Source organism: Vicia villosa, linkage group LG7 (assembly GCF_029867415.1).
Source record: "Vicia villosa cultivar HV-30 ecotype Madison, WI linkage group LG7, Vvil1.0, whole genome shotgun sequence".
Classification (NCBI taxonomy): Eukaryota; Viridiplantae; Streptophyta; class Magnoliopsida; order Fabales; family Fabaceae; genus Vicia; species Vicia villosa.
In genome coordinates this window covers 83,191,415-83,214,085 of record NC_081186.1, presented here as the reverse complement: position 1 = coordinate 83,214,085, position 22,671 = coordinate 83,191,415, and the positions used below count along the sequence as shown (strand labels likewise).

Genomic DNA, 22,671 nt, shown 5'->3' with positions numbered 1-22,671 from the left:
TATATATATATATATATATATAATTTTAACTGTTTTAATATAAATAAAGTAATAAATTAAAATTTAAAAAATATAATATATTCATAATTCATATATGAATAAATGATTATAAACATTTTAATATAAATAAAGTTATAAATTAAATTTTAAAAAATATATTATATAAAGAAGTGAATAGAAATTCATTAATAACATTTGACTAAAGGATCCTCTCGAGTTTTTTTTCTCCAATGGAATCATAATGGTTGATTTAGTTTTATTTATAAATTATGATAAAACTAGTTAAATTAGGTTGAATGGTTAGGAATTAGGATTAACATTGGCTAGCCAGGTTTTTCTTTATATGGGAGAGAATCTCCACCCTAGTTTTACAATGTCATTAATGATGAATAATGGTTTTTTAATATAAAATTTAAAAGATAAAATCAAAGGTTAGGTATTGATATAAATTAATTTTTTCATAGTTAAATATATTATTGGGAAATATCTAAACATATTCATAAAAATTAATATTAAACAAGATACTGTTAATTATATAAAGATGAGATTACATAACTTGATACTTGAAATCTTATCACACACAGACATACATAGTAAGAACTAATATTAATAGATAACACAAGATAGCAGTGGATAGATAACACAGTAACTTATTTCCAGATAGCAGTGGATAACATTTCTGACAATAACTTGATTCAAAACAACACCTTCATGTAGCAACAGTCCACGCATGATCATTCCCGTAAAACCAGTGGCACACTTCAATTTTTCCTGGTCCAAAACCAAGCATCTGAAAAGCAACCTGATGTGAACTCCATGCAGTAGTGTTAAGATGACATATTGCTACGCCATTGTTTATCACAAATTTCCATTTGAGATCCATTGTTTGAGCATGATAAATTCTCACATTTGGAATAAGATACAACTATAACAATGATCCATGCCCCCCCAGCTATTCAACAAGCTAGAAATAAGATACAACTATAACGAGACCAAAAAAAATTAAAGATAGAAATTCATTAATAACTTGAAGGTGTTGTTTGGAATCAAGTTGTTGTCAGAAATGTTATCCACTGCTATCTGAAAATAAGTTACTGTGTTATCTATCCACTGCTATCTGTAAAAGGGAAGGAAATATGGTGAGATTCAATTTGTTATCTCTTCAACATGCGAGTGAAAATATTTTAAGCTGGCTTGCTACTTTAAATTCAAAACTCATTTATGAAATTTTGGCTCCTATTAGGTGTTAGTATGCTACAACTCATATGACAAACCCAACAAATTCATTAAAACAAAAGTACTATGATATGAGTCACGACGAACCCCAACAAACTAGCAAAAAATTCAACTCTGCAGTCACAAAATTTAGCAATCCATTTTATGACATATCTGATATGAAATAACATCAATGACTCTACAAATTACCATTAGTCAATCATGAAAGCACCTGGTTCAAGGACAGAGTACCTTAAAAAATAGACTTTCGACAATTATAAAATAAGCAATATGACATACCGGCCCAAGTTTCACCAATATTTTCCTTAGCTCTGCAGCTCTAACCTGTAAAACCGAACGATAAAATAATTTTAAAAAATTAGTTTTATTTTCATTGCAAACTGCAGATCAAAAGTCTAAAGACCCACCACTCCAACATTAATAAATCACTTCATTCATAGGTTCTAAAGGTACTTTCCTTGCTAGCAGCAAAAATTATTTTAAAAAATTAGTTTTATTTTCATTGCAAACTGCAGATCAAAAGTCTAAAGACCCACCACTCCAACATTAATAAATCACTTCATTCATAGGTTCTAAAGGTACTTTCCTTGCTAGCAGCAACAAATCATTTCCTTCAAATGTTTCAAATGACAATCATTTCCTTTTAAAAATTCCACTACCATATGAAATCAATTTTGCACTATCACTTTTACTCTAATACTCTGTCACTATAGTCCTAAGTTTTCTTGGTCTCTAAATGCATTAACTTTACAAAAACATTCCAAAGTTTTCTTGGAGTAATTTCACGGACCAAACTGACCAAAACGAAAGAAAACACAAGGAAAGTCACTAACAAAATACAAATTTGAGGAAGTTTCTACAAATTTGATAAATTCAGGAAGTATAGTAAACTAGTAATAGTAGTGAGTATAGCAACAGTGTCACATATTTAAAGATCATGACATGTTACCTGGTTCTAGTTGGTGTGACTTGAAACACAATTGAATCCAACCTTGTAAGTTGTAACTCACTTTGTTGTTTAAAAGAGCTTGCTTCAAAATCTCGACATTATCTCAAGGCAGATATTACTCCGGAATAAAAGAGCTTGCTTCAATACTTCTTTCTTTCCTTCATAAGTTCAGTTAGTGAAACAATCAATAACAATAATTCAGCACCATAATTCGTAAGAAACAGAAGCGAAAAAGGAAAAGAAACTTGGTTGAGGCAATTTACCAAACACTAAGTGTGCAAGTTGCAAAACAGTGGTAACGACAACAATTTGATATTGATGCCATGACCATCGTATGAACAAAAATAACCAATTACAAACATAGTATATAGTATAGTAAAGCAATTCAATATTCATCAAACACTTGGCAGGAAGAATATAAACAGAAATAAGTAATATGTAAAGCTTATTGTGTGTATAACTTTTGAAGAAGAAGATATGAGGCTAATTATAGAGAAATGGTGTCTATGATAAAATGAAATCTATGAGATAAGAATGAAACAAACCTCCTTTTAGTTCATTGGAGCCAGTGAAGAGTGAAAAAGAGTTGTCATGTTCATCGCGTTGAGGGAGAGAAGAGTTCCATGGAAGTGATTCGAGATGATTTACATGATGACATACATACATCATAGACCAAAAGAATTTAAAGCCAATGGAAGGATGATCTGAAACTTGGTGTTAATGATAGCTCTCATATACTGTATGTTCCAAAAGAATTTAAATCTGATGCTGAGAAGGATAAGAATTTGTTCTTGTGACTTTGTTCATTATTCAGCACAAAGCTTTAAATTCTTTTGGAACATACGTATATGTATGTTATATCGAGAATCATTATATTTAAAACACCAAGTTTCAGATCATTCTCGCAAGAGGGGCAAAAGAGATTTGTTTTCTTGCATAAGTTGGGGATTTCAAAGTGATGTCTAGTAACAACTTTGCAACCATAAACAAAGAAGAAAGTTGAGATTTGTTGAACCCTTTCTTTAGATAACATTGTTGGTTTATTTAAAGTGATGGTTGTAAACAAGGTAGCTAGTTCATTTAAAGTGATGGTTGTAAACAAGGTGGAGAAAACGAACATGCAACTGAGAATCTGAAAAACCTTAAAATTTTTGAATTTTTTTTGGGTAGGGATGGTTGGTTATGGGGTAGTGCTATTCACATTTATAATGTTAGTCTCAATATGATAATAAGCCACATTTGAAATGCAAATAATTAATAAGAATAAAAATAAAAAATTTCTTACAAGATCTTTAAAGTTTATTGCATTTTATTTTTGCTGTTTTGAGTGATTGAGGAGTAGCAGCTAGCTTTTTCTAGCTTATCAATTTCATATCTATTTTTCTGTTTGATATTTGATATTTGAAATTTGAAAAAGCTGATTTTCTTTTTTCACTTTTTTGAGTTTTTTTCTCTTTATGTGAAATTTGAAAAAGTTGATTTTCTTTTTTCACTTGTTTGAGTATTTCTGTGATAGGATTACTATCAGATCTGCAACACAATAAACCATAACAAACAAAACATGTATATTTTTTGTAAAAAAACAAAACAAAACATGTATATTTAAAATATAAAATATAAGATAAAAAAACAGCATAAGAAAGATAGAACACTGTTGTATTGTAATTGGTGTGTTTGTTTTATAATTTTGTGTTTCAAGCAGATCCGGTTCAATTTTTTTTCCTAATAGGTCAGGTTTCATTTCAGTGCAATTTGGGGTTGGGAACACAAACACCATTAAATTATTAGTACTGCGTCTGCTTTTGCTTTTATAGTCACTCAGACAACCTAATCCATGTCTGCTTTTTCTCTCATCCAAGCTAAGACTTTCCCAACATTTACATCTTTGAACCTACCAAGGGTTGTTTTCTTTTCTTTTTCTTTTTTTTTTCTTTCTTTCTTGTCTTGTTTCTTTTCACTTCAACTCAACTCAATCATTTATTTTTCTTGTTATTTATGTAATATTATAAGTGTACGATAATTTAAGAAAATTTCTTTACCCACCTCCCTATGGGGTTACCTTAGCGAAAACCCCAGTTTACCCCTGCTTCGGAAATGCATTTCTGAAGTTTTTTTTTTAAATTTTCCCAAACTTCGGAAATGTATCTCCGAAAATACCAAATGGGGGGTGTTTCCGGAGATTCACTTTCGAAAATACCTTTTTTCAGATTTTAGTGTAATTCGGAAGTGCATTTCTGAATTATGCAGAAGTCTATTTTTTTATGTTTTTTCTAATAGTCCCATACGAAAGATATACAAAACGTATAATATATACAAAACAAAAAAGAAAAGCCGAACAAAACAAACGACATATCAACGTAAAATACTAATATAATAAATAAAATTCAAATAATATATACAGACCGAGTCATAGTGTGCGAAATATATAATACGAATACAAAAAAAATAAACCCGGACCCCTACTGGGTATGCCTAACCCTCTCTCCATGGGACCTCCTCTGCCGCCTGTATGCCGCCGCACGGCCCGCATCAGTGACGATCCTCTCCATCACATCGATTGTCTCTGGACCGCCATGATCAACGATACCTCGATCCAACGCGTCCCGCCCAAGCATCTCTATCCGTAGGCAGATCGGCAGAAGATCAATGGCGTGGTCATCCTCGGCCTGCTGGTTCTTCAGGATCTCCTTGTGTGCTGGCCTAGGAGCGCCGGGAGCGTCGGGTCTCATCAGAGGATGTGACACATGATAGAACCATGTGACATACCCCTCCACATTGTGTCAGTCCTGGGTGACCCGAATGCGACGATACTCCTCCGGGACCACATAACGCTCTCAATCCTCAAATATGCCAGTGAGGTGCACTCGGGTCACTGTGTCGGGAGCAGCCTCAAAAGGTGACTTGGGTATCATCTGCACAAATCCAAACTGCCGCATGCACCGCTCAGGGAGATACCGCACCATGGTGTTGGTCCCGCATGCCAACCAGCCAGAATATAACGAGATGCTGTCAAATGGGACAACATCAGTGTAGTCGCTGAATGGCCTCCAACAAATGTCATCGTGCATCGTGCGGTCGAGGTACCCACGGTATGGTCCCACAGCATTGTTCCCCCTCTGGAGAACATATTGGACGGCCCTGGCCATGGCGTCCTAGTACGCAGAATCAATGCGGAAGCCGTGGATGCGGGGGAAGTAGGAGATGATCCAGCTCTGAAACACAAACACGATAATGTATTAAAAATAAATACGAAACATAAATAAATGTGAAACAATTAAAATGAAACGTACCGTAAGTAGTGTGCAGGATCCGGTCAACTGCCTGGTCCTCCAGTTGGAAGCCTCATTCAGCTTCTGGTATAGGTATGCCAGAACAGCTGACCCCCAGTTCCACTGGTGAACGGTAGTCAAGTCCATGAAATAACGGAGGTAGGTCACGTCGACGTACCTTGCACTCTTGTCCACAAAGAGTGCAGCGCCTACCACAAACATGTACCAGCACCGAAGAGCGCAGCCACGGTGATACTGTGTAAATAGGGCGTCATCCGCCTCCTCGGATTCGGCCGCCGCCACCAGGTGGTGCTCGAAATAAGCTTTCAGTGTGGTGAACCGGATATGAGGCCCATTTGTCGTCTGGCACTCAAAGTCAGCAACTTCGGGCTCCATACCCAAATAGAGTGCCATCCACTCACTGGCTTCGATCCTCTGGATCCGGGAGTGGTCCAACAGCACACCCTAATCGACAAGTGGAGAAGACACTGCACATCGTGCAAGGTGATCGTCATCTCCCCAACCGGTAAGTGGAAAGAAGATGTCTCCCTATGCCACCTCTCCAAAAAGGCACCTTGCATGCCGTGGCTAATGGTGGTATACCCCGTCATGCACAGCCCATTAAGCCCTGAAGCTCTCACCGCGTCGTTAAACCACTCAGCATTCGGTTTAAAGAGACTGAAAACCTTCCGGGAGTGGTTCACCATTTTCAAAGTCTCTCTCTCCTGTTACAACAAAAACAAATAAAAAAGTATGTTAATTAGACCGTTAAGAAAATGTTGAATAAACGGCTAAATTAAAAACGGTTAAATAATAAAGTCGGGCAAATTATAAAAAATACCTCTCCTCCCAGATACGCAGAGCGGCGTGCTCGTGGTAGGTAATCAGCAAGGTAGTGTCACTGGGCCCTCCTGGGTAGCCTTCCTCCTGCTCCTCCTCCTCCCCGTGTGGAGAGTCAACATCTGGTACCTCCTCCGCCTCGTGGTATGTAACTGCCTCCTCCTCCTCTCGTTGGCGGGAAGAAGATACCTGAGCTAGACGACTCCTCGTTCCAGATGCAGAGGTACCCTCGTTCATCTGCACGGGAACTCGTACACGTCCCCGTCCCTGCCCCCGTCCCTGCGTCGACGCCAGCTGCGCCGCCTGCTCGCGTCTAGCCGATGCAGTCTGGGTCTCTCTACCCTGTCTAATGCGTGTTTGGTTGCCTGCCATGTTCCTAAAAACAATTGAAATAAAAAAGAATGCGAGACAATAGAAAAAACTAAAAAAAAATTCAATTCTGGACCACTTCGGAAGTTCATTTCCGAAACTGGGAATGAAGGTGTTTTCGAAAATGAACTTCCGAAACACCCCTGCGAAGACCCCAAAATCCATCTTCAAAACTAATTTTAATCAATCTAAACAACCTAAATAGCAGTATCAACCTACCCCAATATAATTTTCGCAAATTCTAAACACCCTAATAGAGATATGATTAATGGATCTAAAAATTGAAAAAAATTTATAAACTTACCACTACTAGAGATTGAGATGATTTAGGTTGAGATTGGGTCGCCTTTGGCAATCTCTGACTAGTTCACACACTTGCTTTTGCAGAAAATTTGAAGAGAGGAAGTTTGGAAGAAGATTTAGGGTAAAATGAATGGGGGAGGGGGGTTGTTTTGCTTATTCTGCAAAACACGCAGTATTTCGGAAATGCACTTCCGAAATGCTGTTTTCGGAAATATATTTTCGAAATAAGACAAATTTTGAAAAAAAAAAGGCGTTTTCGGAGATGCATTTCCGAAAACACCATTTTCTTGCATTTCGGAAATGCATTTCCGAAATAGGGGGTATTTTGGTAAATTCACCAGAGGTGACCAAGAAAGTAGGAAGGTGGGTAAAGAAATTTCCTAATTTAATGAGGGTTGCTATTTTGACAACAAAAAAACATACATGATTTTGCATTATTTTGATACATCATACGTTACACCATCCCATATACAATATGATTTTGCATTATTTGTGTAAGAAAAATGAAAAGTTTAATTATTATACATAATAAAAGAAGTAAAATTGTTTTATATATGGTGTAAGTGTCACAAAACGTGTAAAAATAACGTTTTCTAATTTAATATATATTTTTTAGTTTTTGTTAAGATGGTAGATATTTTATATTTTATGTTATATTAATTTATGTTTCTTATAAAAGTTACACTAGTAGTACCATAACTTATAATTGTAAGAAAATTCATTTATATTAAATTTTAGAAAGAAGTTAAAATATATAATTACATTTTAATTAAAATGACATAATATTGTTTAAAATTGTATTATGATCAACTATGTATGAACTGTGGAGAAGATTCAACAGATGATGGTCACAGATAGTTGGCCATTTTTTAAATACTATAAAGGAAAATAATAATAATAATAATAAATATATAAGAGGGAACCATGTGTGAATCATCGAAGATACTAGATAGTCAATAGATGATGGTTAACTATATGTGAAGTATGTCAGAGAATCATAGATGATAGTCAACTATGTGTGAAATATGTTAGAGATGCATAGATGATGGTCAACTATGAGTGAACCATGTCAGAGATTCAACAGATGATGGTCAACTATGTATAAACTATGAAAGATAGTCAACATATGATGGTTAACAATGTGTGAAAAACTATATCAGAGATGCATAGATGATGGTCAACTATGTGTGAACCATGGAAGATAGTTAATAAAATATGGTCAACTATGTGTGAATTATGTCAAAGATTAAATAGATGATGGTAAACTATGCGTGAACCATCAAAGATAATAGACCACGAAAGATAGTCAATAGATGATGGTCAACTATGTGTGAACCATAAAATATAGTTCACCATAAAAGATTCAACAAATGATGGGCACACATAGTTGACCATCATTTGTTGAATCTCTTCCACGGTTCACACATAGTATACCAACATCTTATGACTATTTTCCATGATTCACTCTTAGTTTACCATCATAGTTCACACATAGTTTGCCATCGTCAGTTGTCTATCTTCCATGAATCACACATAGTTGACCATCATCTATGCATCTCTGACATAGTTCACACATAGTTGACCAACATCTGATGACTATCTTCCATGGTTCACTCATAGTTGACCATCTTCTATTGACTATCTTTCAGGATTCACACATAGTTGATCATCATCTATGCATCTCTGACATGGTTCCCACATAGTTGATAAACTTCTGATGACTATGTTTACTCATAGTTAACCATCATAGTTCACACATTGTTTACCATCATGTTGACTATCTTACATGGGTCACACATAGTTGACTAACATGATGACTATTTTCCATAGTTCAGTCATAGTTGACCATCATAGTTCACATATAACTGACCATCTTCTATTGACTATATTTCAGGGTTCACTCAAAGTTGGTCATCATCTATGCATCTCCGACATGGTTCTCACATAATTGACAAACAACTGATGACTACTTTACATGGTTCACTCATAGATTACTATTTAATCTTTCAATTATTAATATTTAAACTATTAACATTTTTTTAACCAAAACTATTAACATTTTAAAACCTATTTTATAAACAATTAACGTTTAAATACTTTAACAATTTTAAAGTATTAACATTTAAATATTTTAAAACCTACCATTATTATTCAATCTTATTATTTAACATTTTAAATAAAACCTAATATATAAAATAATCATTATATATATATATATATATATATATATATATATATATATATATATATATATATATATATATATATATATATATATATATATATATATATATATATGTGTGTGTGTGTGTGTGTGTGCGCGTGCGCGCGCGCGTGTTTTGCAAACATTAAACAAAAAAACATGAGTGGTTTGGTGGAGATGAATACATGCATTTTTTTTACAACTTGAAATAGAAAAAAAGGAATCCTTTGACTGAATATGCTTTGTTTTCAAAAAACCCAAAAATGGACTCTATAATTTATGTGTTTGATTATTAAGACATAAACGTGATCAGTCAGTTTATAGAGTCCAAAATATGCCTGCAATTGCACAGGCTATCGAAGTAATATAAAAGATTGTCGAACCACAGAGACCAATCGTCAATGTATCAACTCTATTGTTAAGATGTTTATCTAAGGTAAATTAATATTGTGAAATGAGTGCAGTGCAAGGAAATTAAAGGGATAAAGTAAATAGAAGATAAAAACAACGGGATCAAATGTAAATCACGTAGATCAGACAATGTTCCAGTTATACATGTATAGAACTACTTTTGGGGCAATATTTTCTACTTAAAGAAAGGAGCGATTTAACGGGAACTTGTTGCTTTCGCGTACTAAGAACCGAGCTTACTCTTTAAGTCTACTCATTCATTTGTCACATATGAACAGTGCGCATTGCGTTAAAGTAGTGAACCTGTTTTTAAAAAATCAACTACTTGTCTTAGTAGAAAAGTGATTTTAACTTGGAAGCTTTAACTTAAAGAGATTCTTGACTTTTGACCAAGAATCAGATTTCAAACCCATTAATGCGTCCGAAAATAGTTTCAATATCGTTTTCTAAAAACGTGTGAAAAATCCCTAGTTAATCAAAAGAACTGCTTTCGCCCTTTTCGCTCGGTTAAAAACTAATCTAGTTTTATCTTAAATATGGTCGGCTGCCGATCTTACCCAAAGACATTAAACACAGTAAACTAGTATTAAAAGTTAAAACATCCCCAATAGTGTTTCTATTAGTATAACATCGGAACACGATCGTGATACGATCCTTACATTTATTTATATTAACATTTATTTATATTAAAACATTTATAATTATTATTTATGTATATGAATCTTATTTGCTCTGTTTTGAAATTAGCTTTTACATTGTTATTGATGGTTTTACAAGTTTTTTTATTGAAATAATTTGAATATTTTTCAAGTGTTTGTGGCTTATTATGAACTTCAAGCTAACACTATAAATGAGAATAACACTACCAAAAAACCAACCATCCCTGCCCAAAAAAATTTCCAATAAGTCAAGGTTTTTTCTGATTCTCAGTTTGATGTTCGTTTTCTCCACCTTGTTTACAACCATCCCTTCAAATGAACCACCTACCTTGTTTACAACCCTCACTTCAAATAAACCAACAATCTGTTATCTAAAGGAAAGATTCAACAAATCTCAACTTCCTCCTTTTTATGGTTGCAAATTTGTTACCAGACATGACTTTGAAAACCCCCAATTTATGCAAGAAAGCAAATCTCTTTTGCCCCTCTTGCGAGGATAATCTGAAACTTGGTGTTAAGTATAGTGGTTCTCGATATAACAGACATATACGGTATGTTCCAAAAAAAAATTAAAGCGGATGCTGAGAAGGATAATCTGAAACTTGTTGTTAACGATAGCCCTCATATACGGTATGTTCCAAAAGAATTTAAAGCGGATGCTGAGAAGGATAAGAATATTATTCTTAACGATTTTATTCATTATTCAGCACAAGACAAGGGTAAGTTAAATTTAATGTGAAGGGGTGGGACAGAAATGTCGACGCCTGACATTTCTAACAAAATACCCTCCCAGAATTTTTTTGCCACGTTCTATTTTCAGTCTCAGTCCCGTTATTTCTGAGCAACAACAAAATGATGATGTGTTTAAGAAAAACCCGATCTTGAAAAAATGATTATTAAATCTATGGACGAATGCGCTAGTCCTGCTAGTCCAAGAGAGTCTAAAAAATGTGTTGTTAATGTCGATCATATGATTGACTTTGTCACTAGTATTTTGGGTATTAAATTAAAAGTGAGTAAAATTGAAAATAATAATGGGTCATCTTCGAGTGTTGTGTTGGGTGTCGTTGAAAGGATTAATTTCCACTATTATTTTTTGTTCTAGTCACTCTTAATTTAGTACCCAAAATACTGGTGACAAAGTCAATCATATGATGGAAATAATAATGGAAATTAATCCTTTCAACGACACCCAACATAACACTCGAAGGTGACCCATTACTATTTTCGGTTTTACTCACTTTTAATTTAGTACCCAAAATACTAGTGACAAAGTCAATCATATGATCGACAGTAACAACACATTTTTTAGACTCTCTTAGCAGGACTAACGCATTCGTCCATAGATCTAATAATCATTTTTTTCATGATCGGGTTTTTCTTAAACACATCATAATTTTGTTGTTGGTCAGAAATAACGGGACTGAGACTGAAAATAGAATGTGGCAAAAAATTTCTAGGAGGGTATTTGTTAGAAATGTCTTTCCCACTCCTTAACATTTCTTCTCTGAAATATTTGGCTGGTTCAATAAAATTTAACTTACCCCCCGTCTTGTGCTAAATAATGAATAAAATCATTAAGAACGAAATATTCACACATAGTTGACCATCATCTATGCATCTTTGACATGGTTCACACACACACACACACACACACACACATATATATATATATATATATATATGTGTGTGTGTGTGTGTGTGTCTGTGTGTGTGTGTGTGTGCGCGCGCGCGCGCACGCGAGTGTGTTTTGCAAACATTAAACAAAAAAACAAGAGTGGCTTGGTGGAGATGAATACATGCATTTTTTTACAACTTGAAATAGAAAAAAGGAATCCTTTGACTGAATATGCTTTGTTTTCCAAATATCTAAAAATGGACTCTATAATTTATGTGTTTGATTATTAAGACAAAAAAGTGATCGGTCAGTTTATAGAGTCCAAAATATGACTGCAAGTGCACAGACTATCGAAGTAATATAAAAGATGTCGAACCACAGAGACCAATCGTCAATGTATCAACTAAATCTAAGATGCTTATCTAAGGTAAATTAATATAGTGAAATGAGTGCAGTGCAAGGAAATTAAAGGGATAAATTAAATAGAAGATAAAAACAACGGGATCGAATGTAAATCACGTAGATCAGACAATGTTCCAATTATACATGTATAGAACTACTTTTGGGGCAATATTTTCTATTTATAGAAAGGAGCAATTTAGCGGGAACTTGTTGCTTTCGCGTACTAAGAATCGAGCTTACTCTTTAAGTCTACTCATTCATTTGTCACATATGAACAGTGCGCATTGCGTTAAAGTAATGAACCTGTTTTTAAAAAATCAATTACTTGTCTTAGTAGAAAAGTGATTTTAACTTGGAAGCTTTAACTTAAAGAGATTCTTGACTTTTGGCCAAGAATCAAATTTCAAACCCTCTAATGCGTTCGAAAATAGTTTCAAAATCGTTTTCTAAAAACGTGTCAAAAATCCCTAGTTAACCAAAAGAATTGCTTTCGCCCTTTTCGCTCGATTAAGAACTAATCTAGTTTTATCTTAAATATGGTCGGCTGTCGATCTTACCCAAAAACAATAAACATAATAAACTAGTATTAAAAGTTAAAACATCCCCAATAGTGTTTCTATTAGTATAACATCGGAACACGATCGTGATACGATCCTTACACTTATTTATATTAACATTTATTTATATTAAAACATTTATAATTATTTTTTATGTATATGAATCTTATTTGCTCTGTTTTGAAATTAGCTTTTATGTTGTTATTGATGGTTTTACAAGTTTTTTTATTGAAATAATTTAAATGTTTTTCAAGTGTTTGTGGCTTATTATCAAGTTCAAGCTAACATTATGAATGAGAATAACACTACCAAAAAACCAATCATCCCTGCCCAAAACATTTTCCAAGAAGTCAAGGTTTTTTCTGATTCTCAGTTTCATGTTCGTTTTCTCCACCTTGTTTACAACAATCACTTCAAATGAACCACCTACCTTGTTTACAACCCTCACTTCAAATAAACCAACAATCTGTTATCTAAAGGAAAGATTCAACAAATCTCAACTTCCTCCTTTGTTTATGGTTGCAAAGTTGTTACCAGACATGACTTTGAAATCCCCCAATTTATGCAAGAAAGCAAATCTCTTTTGCCCCTCTTGCGAGGATAATCTGAAACTTGGTGTTAAGTATAGTGGTTCTCGATATAACAGACATATACGGTATGTTCCAAAAAAAAACTTAAAGCGGGTGATGAGAAGGATAATTTGAAACTTGTTGTTAACGATAGCCTTCATATACGGTATGTTCCAAAAGAATTTAAAGCGGATGTTAAGAAGGATAAGAATATCGTTCTTAATGATTTTATTCATTATTCAGCACAATACGAGGGTAAGTTAAATTTTATTGAACCAGCCAAATATTTCAGGGAAGAAATGTTAAGGGGTGCGACAGCTGGCGACTCTGCTGGGGATGTTGCTAGACCTGTTGCTGGTCCATCCTTAGTGAGTCGATCCTAGCCTGCGTTTGTTTGTTTATTTACTGGGTGTTTATTTGTTTTTATGTCTATACCTTGTATATATGTTTGCATGTTTACTTTTCTGCTTGCATATCATGTTTATTTCTGTTTGCACATCATGCATATGGATTATATTTTGTGTTCCTTGGGGTCTTCTGTTCTGTTTTGCAGGTTGGGTGGGATGTTCTGTGAGGTAAAAGGCCCAATACCCAGGCCAGAGTGACACATAGGATACCTAGGATAGAGTGGATAGTCATGACGCCAACAGAATGTCAGGTTCTGTTGATTGCGATCATGAGACCCACGACCAGTCGAGGTTCAAATGAGATACCGTTGTTGGCATGTATTTGCGACAATGATGGTGTTTCAGGAGAACTGATAACGCTGGAAGCCATTGACCTACCTTGACCTAGATTCACCTGTGAGTGGGGTGGGATATACATGACAGGTACCGTTGGTGACTATCCTGTTCTGTTGGTGACTATTGGTTTTCCTGGTATTCAAAAAGGTGTCGGACCTTTGATCCTGTGACATTTGACCTGTATCAGTTATTCAGAGGATTGTACAGTGGTTACTAAGATTATATGGACCGTGGATCCCATGCTTTTGCATTGCATAACATCATTGCTTTGTCCACTCCATTTATGAAAGATCCTAAAGTCTATTTCCAAAAAAAAGGAGAAAATAAAGAGAAAAGAAAAGAAAAGATATGTAAAAGAAAAGGAAATAGAAAAGCAAAAAAGAAAAGAAAAGATATTCTATACAAAAAAAAAAAGAAGCTTTAATTCCAAAAAAGAAGAATGAAAGTGTGTGAAAGGACTTTAGGATCTCCCATAAATGAAACATGCATTCATACTATCATGCATTTCATGGTTCTATCAGAAGCTTGTGGGGGCCTTTTCTACTCAGACTTTGACCTCAACAAGACGATTGGCTTCTTACCGCTATGTGCTCAAAAGTTAACATTGAAACAACTCTGTGGGGTTTTGACGGAGATGAGAACAGAAATGAGGACTAACATGAAACAATGTATGGAGGTTATTCAAGCCTTTTCTCTTTGACAAGAAGAATTGAGACAAGTTCCTCAGAGGCCAAATGCAATGTTAATCTCACCTCAAGAGAAGGTCTTATGAATCATAATGTTTGAAATGATGTTGAGATTCTTGTTCTTAGTAAGGAGAATTCACATCACTGAAGTCTTCAAGTTTTCGAGTATTGAAATTGACAAAAGGTTCACCTCTTGGAGATATGTTTGGAAGCCATAAAAAGTCGTGACTCTGATGATTTAGATATTGTTGGTTTGTGCCTGATGTCAAAAAGAAAACTGCAAGGGTCACTTACTCACTCCAGATGGTTTGGATATCGAAGCTAAGTTGGTAATCATCTCTTGTACATGTGTGGAAGTTGCTTGGGGCTCCCGATCGAGGGATAAGCAAGACGTACTCTTATCTTGAGCATTGCATCATTCGCATTGCTCGAATCCCTTAAAGCATTACAAATTCTTGGGTGACTTCGTCAGAATCTTCTTCCGTGTGATAATCAAGAGGGTTCTTCACAATGCTTCTCATTCTCAAGGTTCTACTTCATATATCAGTTGTCTTTTCTCAGGATCTCCTTCTCAGCGGCCATGCTAGCTAACAGAGACAAGAAGAATATGAGAAACAAATTGATGTGATTCTATTGCCTTGTGCCCATTCACTTCCCTGTTTGTTGGAATTTCAGTTAGTAGCTCTCCTGAGTTTGATGACCGTACCAAATTCTTTCCACTTATGATGGCGATTACTATTCTAGCAACTATGTTTGGGGCTCCCGCACGAGGGATAAGCAAGACGCACTCTTATCTTGAGCATTGCATTATTCGCATTGCTCGAATCCCTAAAAGCATTACGAATTCTTGGGTGACTTCGTCAGAGTTTTCTTCCGTGTGGTAATCAAGAGTGTTCTTCATAATGCTTCTCATCCTCGAGTTGCTTCCTCGTTTGTCAGAATTTAAATTGGTTAAGATTCGTGTTTTGGGCCTTCTTCACCACAAGTAGCTCTCTTGAGTTTGATGACCATACCAGATTCTTCCCATTTATGAAGGCGAATACTTCTTCAACATCTATGCTTGGGGCTCCCGCACGAGGGATAAGCAAGACGTACTCTTATCTTGAGCATTGCATCACTCGCATTGCTCGAATCCCTAAAGCAAGGCAAAAGTTTACAACTCATGGGTGACTTTGTTGGAGTTCTCTTTTGAAGTAATTTGAAGTGTTTGGAAGGAACTGCAGAAAGTATTCAAGCTCAACAAGTCCAGACGGAGTCAAGCCTCCTCAACAATGACATTCATTTAGCTTCTTTACTGCATTCTCATTGTAATTTTTCATTTGTGTGTTTAAGCATCAATAGCATGTAAAAACTTGTTAATTTCTGAATGAAAATCATAATACATTGTCTATGTTTGTCTTGAAGTAATCCATTTGTTATCACTCATAAAATGTTTTTGGCATTATGATACCAACTTTACTAATCGCTTGCTTAGGCAAAGAGCCGAGGGAGAATGATGAAAGATGAAAACGCAAAAATCTCTAATCATGTGTTTTCGAATAAAAACCCTACTGAGGATGTACAGGCATTATTTCAAATCCCCAAGCACCGGAGATATAAGGGAGATAGACCCTCGATAACCCCTTTGAGCCTTGAAGTAGGAGTTTCTTTTCTCATAAAAAAAAACCCTTAATTTTAACCTTGGGGCAGGGTAGTGTTCATTTAACTTGATTGAGTGTTCAAAACTCTCCAAAAGGGTATGAATCTAAGGATACAACAATGGTTATCCCTCCAAAGGTTGAGGAATGTCAAAACCGCAATGATTATCCTTATTCCATCAAGAGGTCAAAAGAGGACGATGCCACAATGGTTATCCCTCATCAATCAGAGAATGAGGCAGTCACAATATTTCAAACAAATCGAGAGCAACGCGATATCACACGACTTGTTCAAAAAAGGAGAATAAAAAAAAGAAGAGCCCGCTAAGTCAACAACTTGAAAACAAGTGACTTAGGCAAAAGTTAGGGCATCCCGCTGGACCCCAAAATAAAATTCAAAAGAATTTGTCCAGGCAAAAGTTAGGGAAATAAAAGAGGAAAAAGCAAAGCAAAAGCGAAAAACAAGGATTACAAAATAAAGATCCTCATCAAAAGAACAAAGTTGTGTGATCAGACACCAAAAAAGAAACTGAGTGACTGCCATGTCCGAAAAAACCTCATTGATTCTTCAACCATTTCTAAATTCCTTGTGAGGGATGAACACTCATGTCGAGTTAATTGAACCTAGGAATGGAGAACATCACGGAGGGGGTGGGACCAAATAATTTTGAGCCTAAAAATCCTTTGTTTTCTAAAAACCGTGAACCTGGCCAAATTACAACCCTTAAAAGTCCTAATTGAAGTAGGGTTTATTTTGAGAACGCACTCCGACGAGATAGCGTTTAACTGACTCCCAATGAAGTATGACTCATATCCATGTTGGTATCGTACGTTTGCTTTATCTTTTATGCAAAAATCGAGGTTGTGCCAACTAGTGATTTAGTCACAAGAGGTCGCAACCTCATTTCATAAAAAGTTTCTTTAAACTTCAAGACTAACATAGGTTTTGCATTAGAGTTATCATTCTTAGAATTAACATTCTTTTGCATACAAAATATGTGCTTAACATCAAGGAAATTTTCAAGGATGAGAATCAATGAGCAACTGGATCATGTCAAATACAAGAGACTTGAGAACTCCGAGGAGTAAAAGCTAATCACTTCAAATGTTGACCATCAATGGGCAAGTCATCCAAAGAACTCCGTTGGGCATGAACAGTTAATGCTTTCCTTGATTACCTTGAGGGGAAGAGTTTGAAGACTTTGTTGAGCGTGCTAAAGTTGTTTCCATGTTTGTTTGACTTCAAAACAACGAAGGCTTGAGGATTCTAGTAAGATGTACCCAATCTGGGGCAATCATGTCGATAAATCTCTTCAAGCTTTGATCAATCTGGGGCAATCATGTCAAGGAATCTCTCTCAAGTTCAACCAATCTGGGGCAGTTATGTCGAGATTCGACAAATCTCTCCAAGGATCCTTTGGGGCAAATTCCTCCATAAGTCACGAAGCTTGGGGCACAATTCCGAGTTTTTTTGTCGCTCCATGACCATAGGAGTTTATTTCTCCTAGAACCTTGGTCTCTCCCCAAGCATGGGGTTTATTTCTCCCGAGAGTTTGTTCCATTCCTCAAGCATAGGAGTTTATTTCTCCTAGGAGTTGTCCTACTTCCCTAACCAAGGCTCATTACCTGGATTTCTCATCCCTAATATGGTGAATCGAGGGAATCTCCTCAAAGTTGAAAATCCTCCAAGTAATGGCACATGGTGAGAAGTCAGAAATCATTCTTCAAGTCAAAGAAAAGTGCATCTTACAAATCAAAGTCCAATATCTATTGGCACCTCCACATGGTCCTTAACACTAAGGGGATTCTCCCTGGTGTTTACCTCACTAATGCCTTTATTTGGCACTCTGCATATAGTGTTCACTGCATATAACATTGCATCCTCAAAAGCGTAGCATATCCGTCAAGGCGGATCATTACGCTATAGAAAAAGTCAAACACGCATACAAAGCATAAGCCAGATAATACAAATTAGCATTCATTCAAGACAACGATACCTCCCCACATAAAAGGTTGTCCTTACATACTTCGATTGATATCTGCTACTACACTACAAATCTCCCCAAGCCACGGTGCCGATACTTGGTATCCTCCATCCCCAAAAGAAATCGCCCCAATATGGATCGGATGCAATGTCTTTCTTCGTTAGAATCGTCGTCTCCGAGGTTATTTCCCGTGTGCTGTGTGCATATTAGAGTGTGAATGAGGATGGGCATTCAACCCATTTCATTTTTCAATCGTTTGAATAAACATACTTGGTGTGTGGCGATTCGAACGATTGCCACTCTTTAAGGATTACACCCCGCCTTTTGGCCTGAGGGATTAATGTAGTTCTTATGCTTCGTAAGCATCGATATTCTCGTAATCCCCAGTGGTTACTATCATCTTCTTGTCGAGTCTAGTCGTCTCTAGTCTTGTCATGGTTATTTCCCGTATGTTGCGCGAAGATTAGAGTGCGTATGAGGGTGGGTATTCAACCCATCTCATTTTTCAATCATTTGAATAAACCATACTTGGTGTGTGGCAATTCGAACGATTGCCACTCTTGAAGAGTTACACCCCGCCTTTGGCCTGAGGGACCAATGTAACTCTTATGCTTCGTCAGCATCAATATCCCCGTAGTCCCCCGTGGTTACTGTCACCTTATTGCCGAGCCTAGTCGTCCTTAGTCTCCATGATCCCTTCCCTCGTACGGGAATTTTTTTCAGATCCAACCCCTGTGTTGTGCGTCCCCCGCCTCTCGTCCAGGCACACCATTTTCAAATCCAAGTCCCAATCCCCAGTGGGTCCAATAGCCCAAAATCTTAAATCCAAATCTTCTTTTTGATGCTCGTATGTGTCATTCTTTCAATACTCGTCTGTATCCTCCTTTTGATGCTCGTATGTGTCATTCTTTCGATACTCGTCTGTATCTCCTTTTGATGCTCGTATGTGTCATTCTTTCGATACTCGTCTGTATCCTCCTTTTGATGCTCGTATGTGTCATCCTTTCGATACTCGTCTGTATCTCCCTTTTGATGCTTGTATGTGTCATTCTTTCGATACTCGTCTGTATCTCCCTTTTGATGCTTGTATGTGTCATTCTTTCGATACTCGTCTGTATCTCCTTTTGATGCTCGTATGTGTCATTCTTTCGATACTCGTCTGTATCCTCCTTTTGATGCTCGTATGTGTCATCCTTTCGATACTCGTCTGTATCTCCCTTTTGATGCTTGTATGTGTCATTCTTTCGATACTCGTCTGTATCTCCTTTTGATGCTCGTATGTGTCATTCTTTCGATACTCGTCTGTATCCTCCTTTTGATGCTCGTATGTGTCATCCTTTCGATACTCGTCTGTATCTCCCTTTTGATGCTTGTATGTGTCATTCTTTCGATACTCGTCTGTATCTCCCTTTTGATGCTTGTATGTGTCATTCTTTCGATACCCGTCTGTATCCTCCTTTTGATGCTCGTATGTGTCACCCTTTCGATACTCGTCTGTATCTCCTTTTTGATGCTCGTCTGTGTCATTCTTTCAATACTCGTCTGTATCCTCCTTTTGATGCTCGTATGTGTCATTCTTTCGATACTCGTCTGTATCTCCTTTTGATGCTCGTATGTGTCATTCTTTCGATACTCGTCTGTATCTCCTTTTGATGCTCGTATGTGTCGTTCCTTCGATACTCGTCTGTATCTCCTTTTTGATGCTCGTATGTGTCATTCTTTCAATACTCGATACTCGTCTGTATCTCCTTTTTGACGCTCGTATGTGTCGTTCCTTCGATACTCGTCTGTATCTCCTTTTTGATGCTCGTATGTGTCGTTCCTTCGATACTCGTCTGTATCTCCTTTTTGATGCTCGTATGTGTCATTCTTTCGATACTCGTCTGTATCTCCTTTTTGATGCTCGTATGTGTCATTCATTCGATACTCGTCTGTATCTTCTTTTGATGCTCGTATGTGTCATTCTTTTGGTACTCGTCTGTATCTTCTTCCAATGCTCGTATGTGTCATTCTTTTGGTACTCGTCTATATCTTCTTCCGATGCTCGTATGCGTCATTCTTTTGGTACTCGTCTGTATCTTCTCCCGATGCTCGTATGTATCCCTCCTTGACACTCGTCTGTGTTATCTTATCTCTTCGTCAAGTCCATATCCTTCAATTACTGTTCCATGTAACAACCATCCTCTTGGAAAACCATGTATTGGCACCGTTACCACATTACATACTACCACCATTCAAATCCAATACTCACTGTAAATTCTTCTACCAAAAAAAAAAAACAAAATCTCTTTCCCCAGCAGATGTCAAAAACAAAAATAAGGATAACACTTACACCTCTTTAGGACAAATTTCTGGTACTTTGATATTTAATCTTCTTCTACCTCGAATGTTCGAAAGGCTGGCGCCAATCTCACCTTCAGGTCTAAGACGATTAAATAGGGGCAGCTGTCATACCCCAAATTTGTCCTACCCCTAATTTATTTCTATCTGGCTTACGCTTTGCATTCATCTGCATCTTTCCATTAGGTCATCTAACACATCATACATCATTAACCAATAAAAAGAATGGGATCAAGATCATGATTGGCTGGTCCTTTGAAAGATACTTGATCATATAATTCATATTTATATGGATTTCTTGACCTAAGGTTTATTTCCCTAGGCATATGGGGGTCATGGACCTTAAAGGATTGTGGTTCCTTGCTGAAGATTAGTGGTGTTCATCAGTTGAGGATTCAGTCAAGGTTTCATGTTAAGGCTATTAGGGTCACAACATTAAAGCAGAGGTTCATTGGAAATTGAAGATTATGGCAAGGTATTCATTCAAGTTTCCTAAGGCGTTCAATCGACATAAAAGGTTTTAAGTGCAAAGGTCTCAAGCAAAGAAGTCAAACTCATCTCTACATTAATTTAACATTTTTTCACATTCATCCAAAATTTAAATACACTCAAATGCTATCAACATTCACAGTTCATCCATTACACAAAAAAACCAATTGTGAGTCATTACACCAAGACATTCACGTCAAAAAGTACAAAGAAAAATTATACCGAAAAATATACAACACTTCCTAAAACCTATCCTTCTCTTTCTCCATTTCTTCCAAGCTGCTTCATTTGCTTTCACTTTGATAGACCTTGCTTCAAATTTGTTTTGCCTTGCATACAAATCAAAGAAAACCAAATCAGAACATACATCATCCTCATCTCAGAACCACAGTTCAAACAAGAAAAACCATAACAGCCCTGCACCCATTTCAAGCTGCCTAAACACTGTCCAGCCATTTAATTCAAACCTGCAACACACAAAAATACCATATCAGTTCCAAGCCATGTCAAATTCAAGACAAATCCTATTGTCTCCACTTCAAGACAAGTTTGCACTTAAAGGCATGATTCAAATCCAAGTCAAAAGCTAACTCAGTTCATTGTTGCATACAGCATCAGACCCACACATTCAAAAGAATCCGGTGCACAGTATACAGTAAAATAGCATGGTTCAATCCTACGGCAGCATACTTAACGAACTCAGTCACGGCTCAGAAAATAAAACTGAAATTATACACACGCAAACAGCAGGGATTAGAGAATCCAGAATCAGAAAATCAGAGAATCTACTAACTTCAAACCTCAGCTTATTCTACAGTTAACACTTAACAGTTTTACATAACAAATTCTTCCTAGCAACTATCACAACTTCTAACTGACTTTTAACAGAACCTTCTAACAACCTAGTACCATTTCCTAACCACCTAACTTCCTAACCGTTTTTTTAACTAATCTCCCTAACAGTTATAACTAACCATCTCATTCATAACTACCTTCCAACTAACATAACAGAATTCCAACCACCTTTCAAACCAATAACCAATAAGTAACTAATTCAGTTACAAACCTAAACCACCTCTTAACCACCTAACTACCAAAAAACAGAAAAAACCACCTTTAACCACCAAAACAGATTCTCTAACTAACCCTAACCACAGTTAACAAACTAACTGAGTTGCTAACAGAATCAGTTACAAACAGAAATAACAGAAAAGGGGAGGAGAGGAGAACTAGCAGAAAAAGCAGTTAACAGAAAATCAGAAGGAACTAACCTCAAATAACCCTGAATCTTCTATATATATCAGCAGCCACTCTTCATCACTTCTCTCGATCCATTCACCATTTCTAAACTTTCACCATCCCCATTTCTCCACAATCATCTTCACTTCACACTATTCTGACTTCTT

The 22,671-nt window shown here is 36.3% G+C and overlaps 1 long non-coding RNA gene across 2 annotated transcripts; it reads right to left on the bottom strand.

Annotated features, from left to right (window-relative positions):
• Positions 1–86: 86 nt before the first annotated feature.
• LOC131621004 (uncharacterized) lies at positions 87–3,402 on the bottom strand. Of its 2 annotated transcripts, XR_009289415.1 has the most exons (4): positions 2,731–3,402; positions 2,186–2,343; positions 1,516–1,560; positions 87–1,117 (listed from the first exon to the last, which is right to left on the bottom strand). It is a non-coding gene; the product is annotated as an uncharacterized LOC131621004 (long non-coding RNA). The 2 variants fall into 2 exon arrangements; XR_009289414.1 differs by lacking the exon at positions 87–1,117 and having other exon boundaries at positions 1,208–1,560; positions 2,731–3,389.
• Between the last annotated feature and the right edge of the window lie 19,269 nt (positions 3,403–22,671).